Here is a 20,611-nt window from a genome sequence, read left to right on the forward strand (position 1 = left end):
AGATTAAAAGTTCTTATTAAGAAAAAAAATATGCAAGGATATGGAAGCATTGAGAAACCTATTTAAGGAGATGTTGGAGAAAATTTTAAATTATTAGTTCAATTTTTGTTTTGTTTTTGTTGTTGGTTTGTCTACCAATTATATTTCTTAGAGAAGATTAAAGTGTGAAGGTGAAGAAGGAAAAAGGAGATTCTTGAGCTAAATGAAGCAAGTGATGAAAGGAGAAGGAGAAGAAGTTATTCAACCAAGTCAAAGTATAAAGTGAAAGAAGATCCAAGAGAGAGATCAAATAGAAAAAGCGTAAGAATAGAGATCTAAATAAGAAAAGGCAGTTGTTATTTTTTAGAGATCACTTTATACTTTTACTATTTAACCTTTGTTGCCATAAATCTCATAAGTACTACGTGGATTTAAAAAGTCTATGAGATCCTATACGAAAACATTAATTAGTGATTTTTGTAAGTCCTTTGAATCAAGATATTATTTTTAGTTAAGGACATGGAGTGATAACATCTAGATGATCTTTTGGTGAAATCTTCTAACAAGGTCACATTAACAAAGTGTATGTAACCTTTAACATGATTGTCTCCTAGCACATATCACTTCAGAATTGTGAAATTTTTGTATTGTAGGTCCTAGGTGGTTCTTTCCTTAATAGAGTTTCCACATTGAAACCTATGGTGTTAATGGTTTGATTTTTTTTTTTGTTGCAAATTGTATTTCATGTTTGACAATTTATTACATCTTAGCACTAACTAAGATATCACTAGATTATAACTAGAAATTTACTATCAGTCTATAATGCAAGGAACGATTTGCAAATGAAGTAAGTGAATGAATTAACTATTGAGTTGGTTGCGTATACCAAGTAAATAAAGTTATTGTTGTTTATGTTTATGATTATTTGATAGTGTTGAAATGTTTAAAAGGACTATGAGATAATTGGACATAACTAATTCACCCCTCCCACTTTTGAGTTATCTAATAATTTGATCTTAGAGTTGAGTCCTTGAAGAAAGAAGATTAAAGGAGCTTGAGCTAAAGATAAAATATGTATAAGAGAGAGCCACCAAAGGTGAATAAGGAAAACTTTTCCTCATGATAAAACTAAATGAAGTTGCATCATTTTGATATTGGAGATAATGTCACACATTGGTTGGAGAATGAATACACTAGACCTACTAGTCCCCTAACTATGGAATAAATGAATGAAAAGAGGAATCATAATAATATGATGATTGATATTGTATCTTCCCTCAATGATCCCGAATTTGATTATATGAAGAATTATGTAAATGCTAAGAAAATGTAGGATAAACTAAAACTTGTATATGGAGGAGATAATAATATAAGGAGAGCCAAAGCTGGAAGCTTGAGAGGTAAGTATGATGGCATGGGAATGAAAGAAGGTAAAAAATTTCTGCAATATGTAAACCAAAAAAAATATGTTGTGAATTCATGTCTACTAAAATCACTAACTTTTGTGTTGTGAATGGTATTAGAAGATAATTATCTATACCAAGGATACCACAAAAAATGGTATTTCTAAAAGGAGAAATAGATCTATCATAGATTGTGCAACGACAATGATGAATGAGAAGGAAGTCTCTTAGATATTCTAGAGAGAATTAATTAGTAATGTTGTTTATATTCTCAACTAAGTTCAATTAAAGAAAGGAACAAATAATACACCCTATGAGTTATGGTATGGTCATACACCAAATGTAAGTAATTTCAAATTCTTTAGAAGTAGGTATTACATTCAAAAAGATGCTAGGAATGGTAAACTTGATGCCAAAGGAAATGATGATATATTTCTTGGATTTTCATCTAAGAGAAAGGCTTACAAATATTTGAACAAAGCTACTGACAAGATGATTGAAAGTGCAAATGTAAGATTTGACAAGTTTGGAAAAAGGAATGATCTAGAATGTTATAAAGAAACTAAAGATTCAAATAAATTTGTTTGTCTATGAAGAGGTACCTGATACTCTACCTGAGTTAAAACAATAGAGCTACCAAGAACTAGATAAGGACACTCGAGTCACAAATAGTTATACCCAAGCACTAGGTAGTATAGCCCAAGAAGGAAGTTGAAATACTACCAAGTGAAGAAAATGTTGAGAATTAGAGAACTAAACTTGTATTGGCCAAATATGTAAGAACAAACCATTCACTTGAACAAATAATTGAAGATAGAAGTGCTAGAGTACAAACAAGAAGAAATATGAGAAAAAGTACATGTTTAATAGATTATTTTGAGCCTAGACTAGTAAATGGTGAATTGCATGATGAATTTTGGATTAATGCTATGAAAGAGAAGAATGATCAAATTGAGAAGAACAATAACTTGACACTTTTACTAAGCCTTTTGATAAGAATGTGATTGGAACAAAGTGGATTTTCAGAAATTAGTTGAATGAGAATGGAAAAGTGGTAAGAAAGATTAGTTCACAAAGGATGTGCACAAGAAGAAGGAATTGACTATGGTGAAACTTTTATACTAGTTGCCATATTGGAAGGTGTAAGAACATTGTTGGCTTGTGATATATACAAGAAGTTTGAATTCTATCAAATGGATGTAAAATCTATATTTTTGAATGGAATACTTGAAGAGGAAGTCTACATTGAAAAACCTAAAGGATTTGTTGAACCTGGAAAGAAGGAAATGGTTTGCAAGTTGAAAAAAGCAGTGTTTGGACTAAAATATGTCCCATGAATATGGTATAAAAGGTTATACTCTTATTCAATTAAGATTGAATTTTATAGAACAAGTGAAAATAGTAATCTACAGTTGAAGAATGAATCTCAATAAATGGTGTTGATTGCTGAAGTATTTTTTGATGATATAATATTTGGTGGAAATAATATGCTGAGTAAGACATTTGTTGAATAATTTAAAATTTCATTGTTTGGAGAGATCAAATTTCGTATTGAGTTGCAAGTCTATCAAACAAAGAAATATATCTATGTCACTCAATCCAAGTATGTGAAGTAACTATTGAAAAGTTTCAGAATGGTATGCTTATGGTGATTCCTATGAAATTATCAAAAGAAGACACTACTATGAGATTCATCAAACACAATAAAAATCAATGATTGGAAAGCTATAATATGTTTTTCTTACTAGACCAGATATTACCATAGTTATTAGAATTGTTGTAGGGTTTTTATCTAATCCAAGGGAAACACATATGATTGTTGTGAAAAGGATATTTATATATCTCAAATGAATTGAATATTATGGCCTATGGTATAAACAAGAGGATGAATTTAATCATAAAGTGTACACTAATATTGATTAGGATAGAAATGTTGATGACAAAAAAAGCACAAGTGGTGGAACTTTCTTATTAGGAGAAAGGTTGATTACTTGGATAAAAGAGAACAAAAGTTGTATTTCATAATCTATTATTGAAGTTGAACATATTGTTTCTGCAATCAATTGTTCAAATATTGTATAGATCAAACAATTGTTGAAAGGAATGAAAGTGGAGGTAACTCAATCTGTCACTATCTACTATGATAATACAAGTGATATAAATATTTTTAAAAATTCAGCAATAGATACAAATAATAATAACATATCAATCAAGTATCATTACTTGATGGATAAAATTCAAGAGAAACAAGTAAGAATTGAAAATGTGAAATCTAAGGAACAAATAGCTGATATTGTTAAAAACAATAGTCCACCAAGATAACTATCCAAAAATTAAAACACTTATCTTCTTCAAACAAACTTAACCATTCAACCAAAGTAAATAACAACCATACAAAGATACACACAAACAATTACACCATATATGTTGAGTAGGGAAACCCTTGATCAGAGGGAAAACCCTAATGGGAATGATGCCCACAAGATGATGTACTAATATAAATATTCATTGTTAGAGGATGGACCCTATTAGGAGTCTGTTAAAACATTTAGTACAATGAGTCCCTATTAGGAGACTTTGAATCCTATTAGGAGATTCCAAACCTTTTAAGAGTTGTGGTTCAATGTATGCAAGAAGAGCCCACTACCCAAACATGAAATTTCAACTACAAGAAGACCTCACTACTGATACAAGTAATTTAATATCATTTGTCTTCCTTGCTTTTTCTTTCCTCTATCCTATCAATTGGACCAATCACTATCAAACCTTGTAGACGATGCCACAAACCTTAGATCACTCAGCAAAACCTTGGCAATGAAGTTTTCTTCACTTCCACACTACTATTCTCAACTTCATATTCTACACTCTTTGTTGCTTTCTAAACATTCATAATTCACATATATCGATACCATGATAAAGGAAAATATCCTTCCTTTATACCAATTCCATAAAAAAATTTCTTGATTTGGCTGTTAGTCTTTCTCAATTAATTATTATAGAACCACATTAAGAACATGCTACACTTAGAGATAACACAAATCTTTCACTTTGCAACTTCAATAACTTTCTGTTCATTCCATATTATGACAAGAAAGCTTAGCCATATCATCCTTAACATGTCTTCTCTATTTCCTCAACCTCAATCCTTAAGATATCAACTCTGCTAAGAGATATAACATGTTTACCGGAACATGCCTCTGTAAACTCTATCTCAAAACAAATATCACCAAAAATTTCATAACTTCTTCTAGACTTATCCATTTTTCTTTTGACATTAACTACATATGCTAGATAGTTAGAAGTATCTCCCATAGCCTTGGGTGGTTATCATGTTCAACTAGCCATCCATACCAACTTGAACTTTCCACTGTTCTTCCATCAGATACCACATAAGACATCAAACATGCTATGTTGAAATCAATGAAAAACTTAGTCATGGATGTAACATATCATCATCAAATCAATCTTCCATCAATTTCTCCAATCTTCCAACAATCTCCTCCTTTGGCATTAATGGAAACATAGATAAAAAAAAATGTAGTTCCAAGAATACCAACAAAAGACTATCCATCTTCAAATCCTCTGCATCAATTATACTCCTCCATTGATGTACTTCAATGTGCTCTATGGAAAACTATTATTCATCATACTGTGCTTATGTTGAACATCTTCCTCAGCATGCTGCCAAAATTTTCTTCTTAGCATAATGTTCTCCTATAATACTTCTCCCCATTTAGCATAATTTTTTTCATGTCAAACATCTCCCCCATTGACATCAATGTCAAAGCCTTCTACAACCAATATCTCTGAATCAAACTTTGCAAAAATTGATACTTATTCAGCTCGAGTCTCAAAAGACATTGTTTACAACAATATCAATCAAGAGTCCTAGATGACTCTATCCATCATATATACTCCCCAATAAAGCAAGCATTAGCATCTAGTCCAGAAAAATAATGGTGCTTATTTAGCCTAGATTTATGCATTCTTGCATCTTCTTACTCTGATGTAGGAAGGGGCATAACCCTAAGCATACCTCTCAAATGCTCAAAAGTCTCTTTGGGAAGAGGCTTAGTGAATATATCTGTGATCTGTTCTTTTGTGCTTAAATACACCAATTTGATTTCTTTTTCTACAAATTTTTCTCTCAACATGTGAGACTTAATAGAAATGTGCTTAGTTTTTGAATGCAACACTAGATTCTTAGACATATTTACCATGCTTGTGTTGTCAAAAGGTATAACAATAAGTTCACTAATTTCTATCCTTAAGAATCTACTTCATCCAAATAACTTGATTTCAATTGTTTGCTACTACAACATACTCTACTTCTATTGTACTTTGAGATGTACAATCCTACTTTTTTCTTAACCAAGAAACCAATATTCCTCCAAGAAAGAAGGCTCCTCCATTGGTGCTCTTTCTGTCATCCATACTGCCTACCCAATTTGCATCAGTATAAGCACTTAGAGTAAAGTCATTAGCTCTATCATACCATAATCAAAATTTTGAAGTTCCTTTTAGATATCTAAATATCTTTTTTTACTACTGCATAATGTTCTTCTCTAGGATCAGCCTATAATTTTGAAACAATTTCAACTACATTTGCTATGTTAGTGAAATATTGTAATCCTCTGATCATAGATCTATACTTCTGCTCAATAGTAGGTTTCTCATCCTTTGTAGATAACTTGTGTCTAGTTACCATAGGTGTTCCAATAGGTTTACATGTTTCCAAACCAAACCTTTTTAGTAAATCCTTTAAGTAATTAGTTTGAGAAATAAAGATTCCTTCTTTGTTCTGTATTATTTGCAATCCTAGGAAATATTTTATTTCTCCTATCATACTCATTTCAAATTATTTCTTCATTTCTTCTACAAAATTTTTTCTTTCTTCACCATTAGCTCCAAATATAATGTCATCAACAAATATTACCAAAATCATCAAACCATCATCAGTTTATTTCTAATATAGATTGCTATTTTGTTAGATTGTGGTGACTGATCAGGAAAGTACTGTACATACTTCATAAATAGCTGACATATGGCTGACATGTTATAACCCTAAAGTGGTTTAATACTTGTATAAAAGGGCTTAGGGTTGGGTATTTTTCATTATGTTGAGCTGTAAGGGATTACAAATTGTAATCAGGTTGTAATCACTAGATTGTAATAAGATCGGACTTGTTGTTTGGTGGACCTAGCCCAGGGATTAGGTGAACCATGTTAAATCTTGGTGCCTTGTGTTCATTTCTGTGTATCAGAGCGAGGTTGTCTTTCAGTTATCCTCTATAGGAAAATCTCATGGTTAAGTGGGAGTCTCATGGTTGAGTGGGAGCGATGGAAGATGAGGGTAAGTTGAGGGTTGACAGGTTTAATGGGCAGAACTTCTAGTTATGGAAGATGCAAATGGAAGACTATCTATATCAGAAGGATTTATGGAAGTCGTTGGAAGGAAAAAGCCAAGAATTAGGGAACTATGTTAGAGGCTGAATGGGATCTTTTAGACAGAAAGGCACTTGGAATCATTCAGTTATGCTTGGCACCATCGGTAGCATTTAATATTACAAAAGAAAAGACGATAGAAGATTTGATGAAAACCCTAGCAACACTGTATGAAAAGCTCTCCACTTCAAACAAGGTATTTCTCATGAAGCGTTTATTTAATATGAAAATGGCAGAAGGTGGATCTGTTGCAAATCATTTAAATGAGTTTAATACTATTACTAGTCAATTATCTTCTGTGGGTATCAATTTTGATGAAGAAGTTAGGGCTCTCTTGATTTTGTGTTCTTTACCTGAAAGCTGGAATAGCTTGGTAATGGTGGTGAGTAATTCTATTCCTGGATCTAGTACCCTAAAATATAATGATGTGATCAATGTTATTTTAAGTGAGGAAACTCATAGGAAATCCTTAGGTGGATCTACATCAAGAAGTGCTTTGAATGCACAAAGTAGGGGAAGAACAACTGAAAGAGGAAGTAACTTTGGAAATCGTGGGAAATCAAGAGGAAAGTCAAAGGGGAGGAGGTCTCAATCGAGAGGACCAAATGATTTTTGGTACTATGGGAAACCAGGGCACAAAAAGAAAGATTGCTGGAATCTAAAGAGAAATAAAGGAGATAAATCAGATGGAGACAAGGAGGCAAATGTGATAGGTAACAAATCCGAAGAGGATGCTTTGCTTCTGTCTTTAGAGAGTGTTAATGATTCATGGGTTTTAGATTCTGGTGCTTCATTTCATGCTACACCTCATAGAGGTTATTTCATTGATTATGTCCAAGGGGATTTTGGGCTTGTTTATTTGGGGGATAATGAACCCTGTCAGATTTTTGGAAAGGGAAAAATTAAGATTAAGTTGCAGAATGGGAATCATTGGCTACTACATGAGGTAAGACATGTTCCAAAACTAAGTAGGAATTTAATTTCAGCAAGGAAACTCGATGATGAGGGTTGTGTAGTTACTTTTAATGATAAAAATTGGAAGGTTTCAAAAGGTTCCCTTGTAGTAGCAAAAGGTGTGAAAGTAGGCACCTTATATCTTTGTACAGGTCATATTGTTCCTTCTACTTTGATTGTTTCAGAGAAAAATACAGTTGAGCAGGGAGAACAAATAGCTACTGTAGATTCTGATACAACGTTGTGGCTCAATAGACTTGGGCACATGAGTGGGAAAGGTATGAAATTACTTCATTCAAAGAAAGTTTTACCAGGTCTGAAATGTCTGAATATGGATTTCTATGAAAGTTGTGTGTATGGAAAACAAAAGAGAGTGAGTTTTGTAAAGACTAGGAAGGAAAACAAAAAGGAGAAATTAGAGCTTGTGCATACAGATGTATGGGGACCAGCTTAGGTATCTTCCCTTGGTGGCTCTCATTATTATGTTACATTTATTGATGATGCAACTAGAAAAGTATGGGTTTATTTCCTTGGACAAAAATTTGATGTATTTCAAACTTTTAAGAAATGGAAATGCTTGGTTGAAAATGAGACTAGTAAGAAATTAAAATGTCTTAGATCTGATAATGGTGGTGAGTATTGCAGTTATGAATTTGAAGATTATTGCTCCACTAATGATATTCGTAGAAAAAAAACTATTCCAAGGACTCCACAGGAAAATGGAGTGGTTGAACGCATGAACAGGATTATAATGGAGCATGCAAGGAACATGAGGTTGCATGCTGGGTTGCCCTTACACATGTGGGTGAGGGCTGTCAATACTGCAGTATATATGATTAATAGAGGTTCCTCTACTCCTTTGGGCTATGGTATTTCAGAGGAAGCATGGACTGGTAATAAGGTGAGTTATTCTTTTCTCAAGACCTTCGTTTGTGAAGCTTTTGCTCATATAGACTCTGAAAATAGAACCAAGTTAGAAGCTAAATCAAAGAAATGTGTCTTTTTTGGATATGGAATTAATGAATTTGGTTATAGGCTTTGGGATTTTGAAAATCTTAAAATTGTTAGAAGTCGGGATGTCATATTCAATGAGAAAGTGTTGTACAAAGATCTGTTGCAGCAACATAAGAAGAAAGAAGATGATTATGTAATGCTAGATGATACTCCAAAAGTTGATGTTCCAGCCATTCCTCATGATGTGCAACAACTGCAACAACAAATACCACACACACCAGTGAATTTTAGATGGTCAACAAGGCAAATTAGACATCCACAAAGGTTTTCTCCCTCTTTGTATTCTATTTTACTTTCTGATGCTAATGAACCTGAAAGCTATGATGAAGCTGTGCAGGTGGATACTGAGATTCAGTGGGAGTCTGCAATGAAAGATGAAATGGACTCTTTGCTGAAAAATAAGACATGGGATTTGTGCCAGTTGCCTATAGGTAAAAAGGCTTTATAGAATAAGTGGGTTTATAGGTTGAAAGAAGAGGAAGGAGGTAAGAAAAGATTTAAGGCCAGGTTAGTTGTAAAAGGATTTGCACAGAAAAAGGGAATTGATTTTGATGAGATATTTTCTCTTGTTGTTAAAATGACTTCTATTCATACTGTTTTAAGTCTTGTGGCTACTGACAATTTTCATTTAGAGCAAATGGATGTTAAAATAGCCTTTCTTCATGGTGATTTGGATGAAGAAATATATATGGTTCAGCCACAGGGTTTTGAGGTCAAAGGTAAGGAGAACTTAGTGTACAAATTGAGGAAAAGTTTATATGGTTTGAAGCAAGCACCTCGGAAATGGTATCTGAAATTTGATAGTTTTTGGCATGAGCATGGATATAACAGGTGTCATTCAGATTACTGTGTTTATTTTAAGAGGTTAGATGATGATAGCTACATTATTTTATGTTTATATGTTGATGATATGCTTGTAGCTGGGTCTAACATGGATCATATTAAGGGGCTGAAATGCCAATTAGCACATGCATTTGCTATGAAAGATTTGGGGGCAGAAAAACAAATCCTTGGTATGAAGATTTGCAGAGATAGGAAGAACAGAATATTGACACTATCTCAAGCTGATTATGTTGAGAAGGTGTTGCAACGTTTCTCTATGGAGAATGCTAAAGCTGTCAGCACACCTTTACCCAGTCATTTGAAATTGACTAAGGAAATAAGTCCCAAGACACAGGAAGAGGAGGATAAGATGTCCAAGGTACCCTATGCTTTAGATGTAGGAAGCTTGATGTATGCTATGGTATGCACTAGGCCAGATATTGCACATGTAGTGGCAGTCGTTAGCAGGTGTATGAGTCATCTAGGATTTGAGCATTGGAATGCTGTCAAGTGGATTCTCAGATATTTGAGAGGAACATCCAATAAGTATTTACACTTTGGGGGCTCTACTACTAATTTACAGGGCTATGTTGACTCAAATTTGGCTGGGGATATTGATACTAGATGGAGTACTATAGTTTATGTCTTTACTGTTGGTGGGGCAGCCATGTGCTGGGTTTCTAGGTTACAGAAGATTAATGCTATATCCACTATAGAGGTAGAGTATGTTGCTGCTACAGAGGCAGACAAGGAGATGATATGGCTTCAGTTCTTCTTGGAAGAATTGGGACATCCTCATAAGGATAATTATTTGTTCATAGATAGTCAGAGTGCCATTCATCTTGCTAAGAATTCAGCTCTACATTCTAAGACCAAAAACATACAGTTGTGGTACCATTTCATTCGATTAGTTTTGGAGGATGGACAGTTAAAGCTGGAGAAGATACATACCAATGACAATCTAGTAGATATGTTGATGAAGGTTGTAACAAGGGAGAAGTTGAACTCCTCTTTATCTTTGGTTGGTCTTTTAGACTAAACATGAATAAAAGAACAACAGAGTCCAGGGTGGTTTGATCCAGTGGGAGCCCCATGTGGTAGTGGTATTGCTACAGGATCAGTCTTCAAGTGGGAGATTGTTGTTTAGTGTGGAGCCCGATCGGTCCCCAAGTGGGAGATTATTAGATTGTGGTGACTGATCAAAAAAGTACTGTACATAGAAAAAAAATTTTGGGTCATGGCTGACATATGGCCGACATGTTATAACCCTAAAGTAGTTTAATACTTGTATAAAAGGGCTTAGGGTTGGGTATTTTTCATTATGTTGTGATATGAAATTGGTTCTTGCAGTAGTATTGAGCTGTAAGGGATTACAGATTGTAATCAGGTTGTAATCACTAGATTGTAATAAGATCAAACTTGTTGTTTGGTGGACATAGCCTAGGGATTGGGTGAACCACATTAAATCTTGGTGCCTTGTGTTCATTTCTATGTGATCTATTATTTTTCTATTATTGGTTATATTTGCATGTAGTTTTTTATTTCTGTCCGTAGTTTATCCTAACATATTTTCCATACCTTTGCTATATTTGAGCTTTGTTAAATGCCTGTTTAACCTTGTATACTAGGTTTTGGGTGCTTTCTTCAATCCATACAATGCTTTCCTCAATTTGCATACAATATTCTTGTCATCTATCAAAGGATATCCCTCATGCTACTCAATGTATACCTCTTCTTCAAGTTTTCCATTTAGAAATGCTAACTTAACATCCATCTAATATACTTTGAATTTCCTTTGTGCTACATAGGACAAAAATAGTCTTAGTTCTTCTATTCTAGCCACTGGAGCATAAGACTCCTCAGTCTATTCCTTCTTGCTATGTGCAACCTTTACATACCAATCTTGCTTTTTTTCTTACTACTTCTCCTTGTTCATTCATCATCTTCTTGAATACCATTTGGTTCCTATCACATTCTTGTCTATTGGTCTAGGTGCCAATTTCAATGTTCCATTCTTGTCTATCTGACCCAATTCCTCTTTCATAGCTTATTTACAGTAGTCATCTTTACATGCTTCATCTGCATTATTTGGTTTAACTTAAGATATGAAGCATAGTTCTTCATTCACTCTACTTCTTGTCATCACACCTTTGTCTTTGATTCTGATGATCTATTCAGATGGGTGATTCTTTATCATGTTCATTCCTGAAGTAGGAGTTGTTATCTCAACTCTTGGTTCTAAAGAAGGCTTTGAGATTTGTCCCTCATTTGGCTATCCTTCATTCTAAAAATCATTGTTAGTCTCAAGAAATTTCTCATCATTCCTTGGCTTAGTAACAACATCATCATCTAAACTGTAGTCAACTATTCTCTCTTGTGTTATGAACTTCTCATCAATTCTTACATTTTCACATTCCATGATAGTCCTAGTTCTTTGATTATAACATCTGTAAGCCTTTCTTTTCAATGAATAACCAAGAAACATACCTTCAACTTACCAATATCGTCATCTCTCTTTATGTAACACTTACTTCCAAATATTCTGAAATACTTAACTATAGCTGAGTGACCAAATCATAGTTCATAGGTGTCTTGTTTTTGTCCTTCTTAACTTGTACTTTGTTTATAGTGTAGAATTTTGTATTCATAGCTTCTCTCCAAAATTTCTTGGATACATCACTTTGCTAACATGGTTCTTGCAACTTCTGTAACAAACTTGTTCCTTCTCTCTGTAATGTCATTCTATTTAACAGTTCTTTTAAGGAATGCAACCCACATCATTCTAGAAAAATCATCAAATAGAATCATAAAATACCTTTCACCATAGAATGCTCTAGTCTTTGTAGGAATACTGAGATTTGCGTGCACAATCTTCAACTTTGTTATAGTGGTAAACCTTTTTCTAGGAAAAGAAGTTCTGTTATGCTTTACCAAAACACACTCCTTGCAAATTATGTTAGTAGGCTTTAAAATCTTTAACAAATATCTAATAGAAAACATTCTATTTGTCCTTACAATACTATCAAAGTTTATATGATAGAATCTCTTATGCCATTACCAACTATCATCTATCTTTGCAACCAAGCATGTCATTTTTGTAGGAGTCAACTGAAATACATAATGTCTAGATCTGTTTCCTATTCCAATTATCTTTCCATCTTTATCTCTGATCATGCATGTCTTTTTTGAGAATTGTAACTGATAACCTTTGTCTACTAGTTGTCCAACACTCAAAAGATTGTGCTTTAAACCATAAAAAAAGTATACATCCTCAATATTAGTTTTACCATTAAGAGTTATAGATCCAATACCTTTTCCTTGGTATGTTGCATTGTTTCCAACTCTGAAAATTCCTCCATCTTGACTTTTGAGGTCAGCAAACTTGTTCATGTCACTAGTCATATGATGTGAACAACCACTATCAATTATCCAATTAGATTTCTTCTCAACCTATGATACCAAAGCTACCTTCTCTAGAATTTCTTCTTTAATTTCCACAAATCTAATTTCATCATCACTACACACAATGCTTATTCATCACTATCATAATCTTCATTTGCATACAAACAATCTCTATCTTTTCTAGGCTTATAATTTCTATTATAATTTTTCTCCCTTTATAGACACTTTGATGCATAATGACCACATTCATCACAAGTCTGACATCTAAAGATTTTCTTGTCTCCTTTTTCTCTGCTTAACAAAAGGGCTACTACTTCATCACTCCTTATGTCTTCTTTGGATCTATTGCTACTACCAAAACCTCCTCTAGAACTTGTGCTCCTTGTGACATAGGAAAAGGTGAATAACTAGGGCCAAAGGCTCACCCAACTATCCAAACCACCCTGCAAAAGTTAACACAACAGAAGAAAACATAGAGTACAACACCAAGGAGAGAGAGAAAAATAATATCTTTATTGATTCATCAAATATTCAACATACATGCCTAGCTATAAGGCCTTCTAGGTTATGACCAATTACAAATAGATTCAAATCCAGAAAACCAACTTCAAGTTTGCATCCTTTACTTGATCCTCTGAGTTCTACTACCTCCTTGCTTCTTCTAACTAACTCCCCTCCAAACTCAAACCTAGACCTCTTTAAATGCTTGCCAAAATGGCTTATAGAAGATTCTAGAACATAAAAAGTCACAGGTTGGCTCAATAGATATTAACTACCTATACCAAAATTAAATGTAAACCAAGTTGACCCAAACTAGAACCAAACATAGACAACTCACCAAATGGAGACTCCTAGAAAACTGGCACTCGACACCCACATGAGCTCGGCATCCAAAGGAATCATGTGGTAGCAACTATGAACTTGGCATCCTCCAATGCTTGACAGCCAAAGAAAATCACTTAGTAACCAAAGGAATTCAATAAACAAAGGATTCACTTGACATCCAAAAGAATTAACTTAGAAATCAAAGGAACTCAACAACAACTAAGAATGACTCAACATCCAAAGAGTTCACTTGGCAACCAAAGAAATGACTTGGCATCAATTGAACACTTGATATCCACTAAGAACTCGACAGCCACTCATAGAAAGACCAATAGTGCAAGATTACAAGGAAACCTAGGATGCTCCTACATCACGAAATTAGTGTTGGAGAAAATGATTCTTCTGAGTCGTGCAAGTGTCACAACCCAAGTTGAATCCAACAAGGATTGAGAAATCCACGTAGCATCTTCAATTGGTCTATTCTTCCACTTTACTAAATACTCGTAGTAATCTTTTCCTCTTGTACTCTTGGCAACTCTCTGATCCAAACTCCATTCAACTTCTTCAAACTGCTTCTTAGGATAATCATTAGGTACATCCATTTCATCATTTGACTCATGATACTTATATAAATCAGCAAAATTGAATATAGGAGATATATCCATGTCATCGGGCAACTCAACTTCATATGCATTACCACTATCAAACTTCTTCAAGATCTTACAAGGTCCAAATTTCTTCATTTTTAGCTTACTATATGTACCAATAGGAAATCTACCTTTCTTCAAATGAACCATTACCTCATCACCAACTTGAAAATCATGGTGTCTTCTAGATTGATCAGCATTCTCCTTATACTTTTGGTTACTTTGTTCCAACCTCAACTTCACTTTCTTATGCAAAGACTCCATAAAATCAGCAAACTCTTCTCCTATAGTGCTTCTTTTTTCCTCATCAGCAACATCTCTCAAATTTGATGCTCCACTAAGATGCATTCTAGTAACAATCTCAAAAGGTGTCTTCCCTGTACTCCTATTCATAGAATTATTATATGCAAATTCAGCTTGTGCCAATACTACTTCCCAATTACTTGGCTTATTGCCAACTAAACATCTTAGCAAGTTACCCAAGCTTCCATTCATAACCTCTAGCTATCCACCATTTTGTGGATGGAATGTAGAACAAAACTTTAGCATAGTACCCATCTTCTTCCACAAAGTCTTCCAAAAATAAGCAACAAATTTACTATCTCTATCTAAAATAATACTTCTTGGTAATCCATTCAATCTCACAATCTCTTTAAAGAAAAGTTCAGCAACATGCTTAGCATCTGATGTCTTCTTACATGGTATGAAATGAGCCATTTTAGGAAATCTTTCCACTACAACAAATATGGAATCATACCCTTTCACTGTCTTAGGAAATCCAAGAACAAAATCTATACTGATGTCAGTCCAAGGTTTCTCAAGAATAGTAATAGGTGTATACAAACCAGTATTTTGACTCACTCCCTTTGCAACTTGACAAACTCCACAACTCTTTACAAATTTATAAACATCCTTATACATTTGTGGCCAATAATACTTCTCTTTCAGAAAACAATGTCTTATCAATTCCAAAATGTCCAACTAATCCACCACTATGCTTTTCCTTAATTAGATTCAACCTCATAGAACTTCTAGGAATACACAATTGAATACCTTTGGACAACATACCTTCTTGAATGAAATACTCATCATACTTACTTATGTGATCTATCAGATTTGGTGCTCTCCACTCTCTCCATGCCTTAGAAAAATTAGGATCAGCATCATACAACTCTTTCATTTCATCATAACCAAGAACTTCAACTTGCATTTTAGTTAACAAAGAATGTCTTCTACTCAATGCATCAATAAATTTGTTAGTAACTCTACTCTTATGCTTAATAAAAAACGTAAAACTCTACAAGTACTCAACCCACTTCATATGTCTTTGATTCAATTTATGTTGACTTCCCAAGTATTGTAAAGCTTTATGATCATTATATAGCACAAACTCCTTAGGAATCAAATAATGTCTCCACTTCTTCAATGCTTGGAAAATGGCATAAAATTCTTGGTCATACATAGAATACTTCCTTTTAGCATCATTCAAACCTCATGAAAGTACTAGGTGCATTAGTCAAACCAAAAGACATAACCAACCATTCATACAAACCATATTTTGTCTTGAAAGCAGTCTTCCATTCATCACCTTCTCTGATTCTGATATGATGATAACCACTCTTCAAATCAATCTTGGTAAAATACTTTTCTCCACTCAAATAATCCATTATGTCATCCATCTTCAGCATAGGAAACCTATATTTCATTGTGATTTTGTTAATAGCTCTGGAATTAGTACACATTCTCCATTCTTCATTCTTTTTGGGTGCTAATATAGTAGGTACATCACATGGACTCAAGCTTTCTCTGATCAAAACTTTCTTTAACAACTCATGCACTTGTTTGTTAAGTTCTTCATTCTTAGTAGGTGTCAATCTATATGGTGCTTTTATTGGCAAACTAGCTCTAGGAATTAGATCCATAAAATGCCTTATGCTTCTTAATGGAGGTAAACCATAAGGAATATCATTATAAATAATGTCTTTATACTCATTTAGAAATTCTATAATTTCTACTAGTACGTTGTTGTCATTATCTATTGTCACTCAGGCATCACTAGCTTCTACTACTTGGTCATTACTACCAACACTCATTCCTCTAGGAATTATAGTAAAACATACTTGATTCTTCTTCATTTCCTTTCAAGTTTCTTTACATTAACCATGCAAACTTTTATTGTAGTACAAAAGGTGAATAACCAGGGCCAAAGGCGCATCTAGCTATCCAAACCACCCTACAAGAGTTAACACAATAGAAGAAAACATAGAGTACAACACCAAGGAGAGAGAGAACAAGAATATCTTTATTGATTCATCAAATATTTAGCATACATGCCCAGCTATAAGGCCTTTTGGGTTACGACCAAGTATAAATAGATTCAAATCTAGACAACCAACTTCAAGTTCACATCCTTTACTCAATTCTCTTAGTGCTACTACCTCCTTGATTCTTCTAACTAAGTCCCCTCCAAACTTAAACCTAGACCTCTTTAAATACTTACCAAAATGGCTTATAGAAGATTCTAGAACATAGAAAGCCATAAGTTTTCTCAATAGATATTAACTACCTATACCAAAATTAAACATAAGCCAAGTTAGTCCAAACTAGAACTAGACATAGATAAATCGAAAAATGAAGACTCCTAGGAAACTAGCACTTGGCACCCACATGAGCTTGGCATCCAAAGGAATCACATGGTAGCAACTACAAACTTGGCATCCTCCAATGCTTAAAAACCAAAGAAAATCACTCGATATCCAAAAGCACTCAGAAACTAAAGGATTCACTCAACATCCCAAGGAATTCACTTGGCAACCAAAGGAACTCAACAACAACTAAGAATGACTTGGCATCTAAAGAGTCCACTTGGCAACCACAAGAACTTGAAAATCAAAGGAATGACTCAGCATCAACCAAACACTATACATCTACTTATAAAAACCCAAAAACTAAAAGATAGGCCCATAGCCAAGAAGCAAAAGCCAATAACCATAGATAAGGATGAAACAAAAAATGAAAACTAAAACTATTAGTTCTCCCTAGCTAGAACATGTAGAGTCTCTATAGTTTCATTGGCCCTTTGATTTTTTGTGTCCACTTGGTCTTGGTTCTGGTCATCGACCAATCCTCTGGTCTCTTTCTTTTCTCCCTTAGCTTTCCCAAAGTCCATACTAGCCTTATTTTCTTTTTTCGTACCAAATCCATCTTCCTTCAGAGATTCACCCAAACTATTGATATTCTCATTTAGGGTGTTCAAAGTTGCAATCACCTAGCTAGTTAGGTTCTAATTAGAAGTCTCCATCCTTATAACTCTTTTTTCAACCATGAGATTCAATCCTCCTAGTCAACATGGTGTCCCTAGTCATTGCTTCTCATATGGTCGTCCTTCTAGCTCCATTTCTCCTTGAGCTCTTCTATCTCATGAAATAACCATTTGATAGAGTGAAAGTTATCTATCATGTTTGTTTTAGCATTATTGAGTAGATTGAGCCCATATTCTCTCGCATTGTCAAAGATTATAACTAGAGCCGGGTCAAGAATCATCAAAATGGTCTTTTCCATCTTTATCCTCCATTACTTGGGGGTTCATCGTCTCCCTAACAATCCCTATGTTCATCATTTTAGAGTTGAAATTTCTCCATGACCCCCTCCTATATTTTAGAACCACCTCACTACTATCTTCCACCAGTGAAACTATCTTCCCCTAAGGCAAAGAAATAGAAGGGATAGGGTCTGAGATCACAAGAGTCTGGTCTTTTTTTTCTTCTAGCAAAAAATCCTCCTTAGCCTTCCTTGGCATAATTTTCATGTCCTCCTCTACCTTCTCACTATCCTCTCACTTCACCTCTTCCTTTGACTCCATTTCCTCTTCTTCAACACTATGCTCCTCCTCCTCTTGTTCCTTGATCTTGAGTGGATTAGGGGTTAAACCCTGAGGGCTCTTTTTGCTAGCAGTAATGGTGGTAGAGGGAGACACTTTCTCCCCTTCCTTTGACTTCCTACCTTTAGAGGGGAATGTATCCTCATCTGTCAAATTTATGCTTTGAACTTCCTCAGAATCTAAGCTCTCAATTTCCTTAAAAACATTCCCAGCTTCACCAAGGGATTTGCCCTTGGTTTGAGTCTTTAGATACTCATATACCAGAAGGAAAAAAGCCTCATGAAGGGCTAGGTTTGCATGGGTTTCTTTTGAAAACCCTCTGTTGGCCTAGTTTTTCACCACCCTTGTTTTGTTGTATTCAATAGTGAAAAACCCTAAAATGTGTACTCCAAATATTTTGAAATTTGGTCAAAAAACCCTAGGCAAAAAAATTCACCAAATAACCTTATGCCTTTCCTTGTTTGGCCCTAGCCTTTGAAAACTTTAGAAAGTATTGTTTCAAATAAATTTTGGGGGGACATTTTTATCCTAAAGATTTATCCGCACAAAGATGCCTTTATTAATCTTTTGATAAACTTTATAAAGTTTGCCTAAATTGCATTATTTTATTTGAAAAAAGGTGCAAGTTGTGATATCTTTCAAGCATCGTAGATCCTTTTAAGATCGAGAGTTGAGGCTTGCCCACAATATGGAGCTACAAGGTCTTTAAATATTGTGAGAAAGAACCTTTTCAACACGTAGCCCTTGCTGGCATTTCAACCTCAGTGTGCCAAAAAAGGTTCATGGTTGTCAGAGCTAGTCAAAAATTTTGCAAGTTCGTTAGTACTTTTCATGTATGTTCTAGATTTCCTACGATATCATTGGTTGAGTTACTAATAGAGATATGGCTTTATCACGAAGAAGCATCAACTATTAATTTCATTTGAATCAAGGGCTAGCACTTTCCTACAAAAAGGAGATTCTTGTGAAATAAATAATGTAGGGAGGCGTCAATAGGACAAGTGGCATAGTTTGACAAGATGGGCCCACCATTCTCAAAGATGATGATGAGATGTCTTCCGTGGAAAATGTCAGATGAGTTAAAATGGATGGAGATATTTTATTTATTACTATATCCAACATGGTATTTAAAATGCTTGATTCTATAACTGTTGATCTGTCAAAGATCAAGGGCTAGCACATGCCTGCATTTTGAAGTTGCAAGAAAAATAAATAATGTGGGCAAGTAGTTCTTGGACATGTGGCAAGTTGGGGTCGAGAAATTTTAACTGTATGCTACGGTGTGACACACTATAAAGTGATTGATAACATGTACTGCCAGATGTGCCACTAAAGAATTTTGTCTTCCAGATGGAAGTGAAGCCTCATCAGTTGTAGATCTTTCAAAGATCGAGGGTTAGTGCAATCTTGCATTATGAAACTACTAGTCAAATAAGGAATGCGGGTATGCACCTTTGTGACATGTGTTACAATGGGGCCAAATTATGAAAGAATGCTAAGTTATGCCATGAGGTCTGCTACTTCTGCTTAGTTGGAAGTACTTATGCTATGGGCATGAAAACCTCAAAAATTAATGCAGTAGTTAGGTGGGTCAAAGCAAGGGGGTTGAGCAGGGTCATTTCATTGGTCCAAGTGGATGATTAACCATAAAGTGCAAAAATATTTCACATTGTTGATCCTGTCTTGATCTATGAAGGACACTTTCCTACTTAAATAACTTGAGGGAAGTTTAAACAAAGCAATAATGTGCCATGTAGAAATGTGTCCATGGTAATGTCACTTTTCTCATCTTATAAGGTTTACAGATTTCTAGCATTACTACTATTGATCTTTCAAAGATCAATGACTAGTGCAAGCCCACAATGTGAAGGTGCTTGTTAGATAAGGAAAGTGGGAATGTGCTAGCTTGATAGGTGGAAATAATGATGTCAAGCACATGTTCGGTTAGAAGAAGATAAGGGACCTACTAGCATGGAAAGTTGTCAGAAAGCACAAACTCATATAAAGGTCCCAGTGGTCAGTATAGCTGACTGGATTTTGTTTAAATGTGAATTAATCTTATCATTGATCTTATCTTGATCAACAAGTGGTGCTTCCCCACAATTCTAAGGTGCAAGAAATTTAAGAAATGTGGGCAAGCGGTATTGCAACACATGGCCTTGATTTTAAAGGCATAAAGATTATTGCCTTTTAAATCAAAGCCATCCAATTTCATGAAAATATATGGATAGGATTCAAAT

This window comes from Cupressus sempervirens, chromosome 3, assembly GCF_028749045.1.
Source record: "Cupressus sempervirens isolate cs-2001-9-10 chromosome 3, ASM2874904v1, whole genome shotgun sequence".
Taxonomy (NCBI): Eukaryota; Viridiplantae; Streptophyta; class Pinopsida; order Cupressales; family Cupressaceae; genus Cupressus; species Cupressus sempervirens.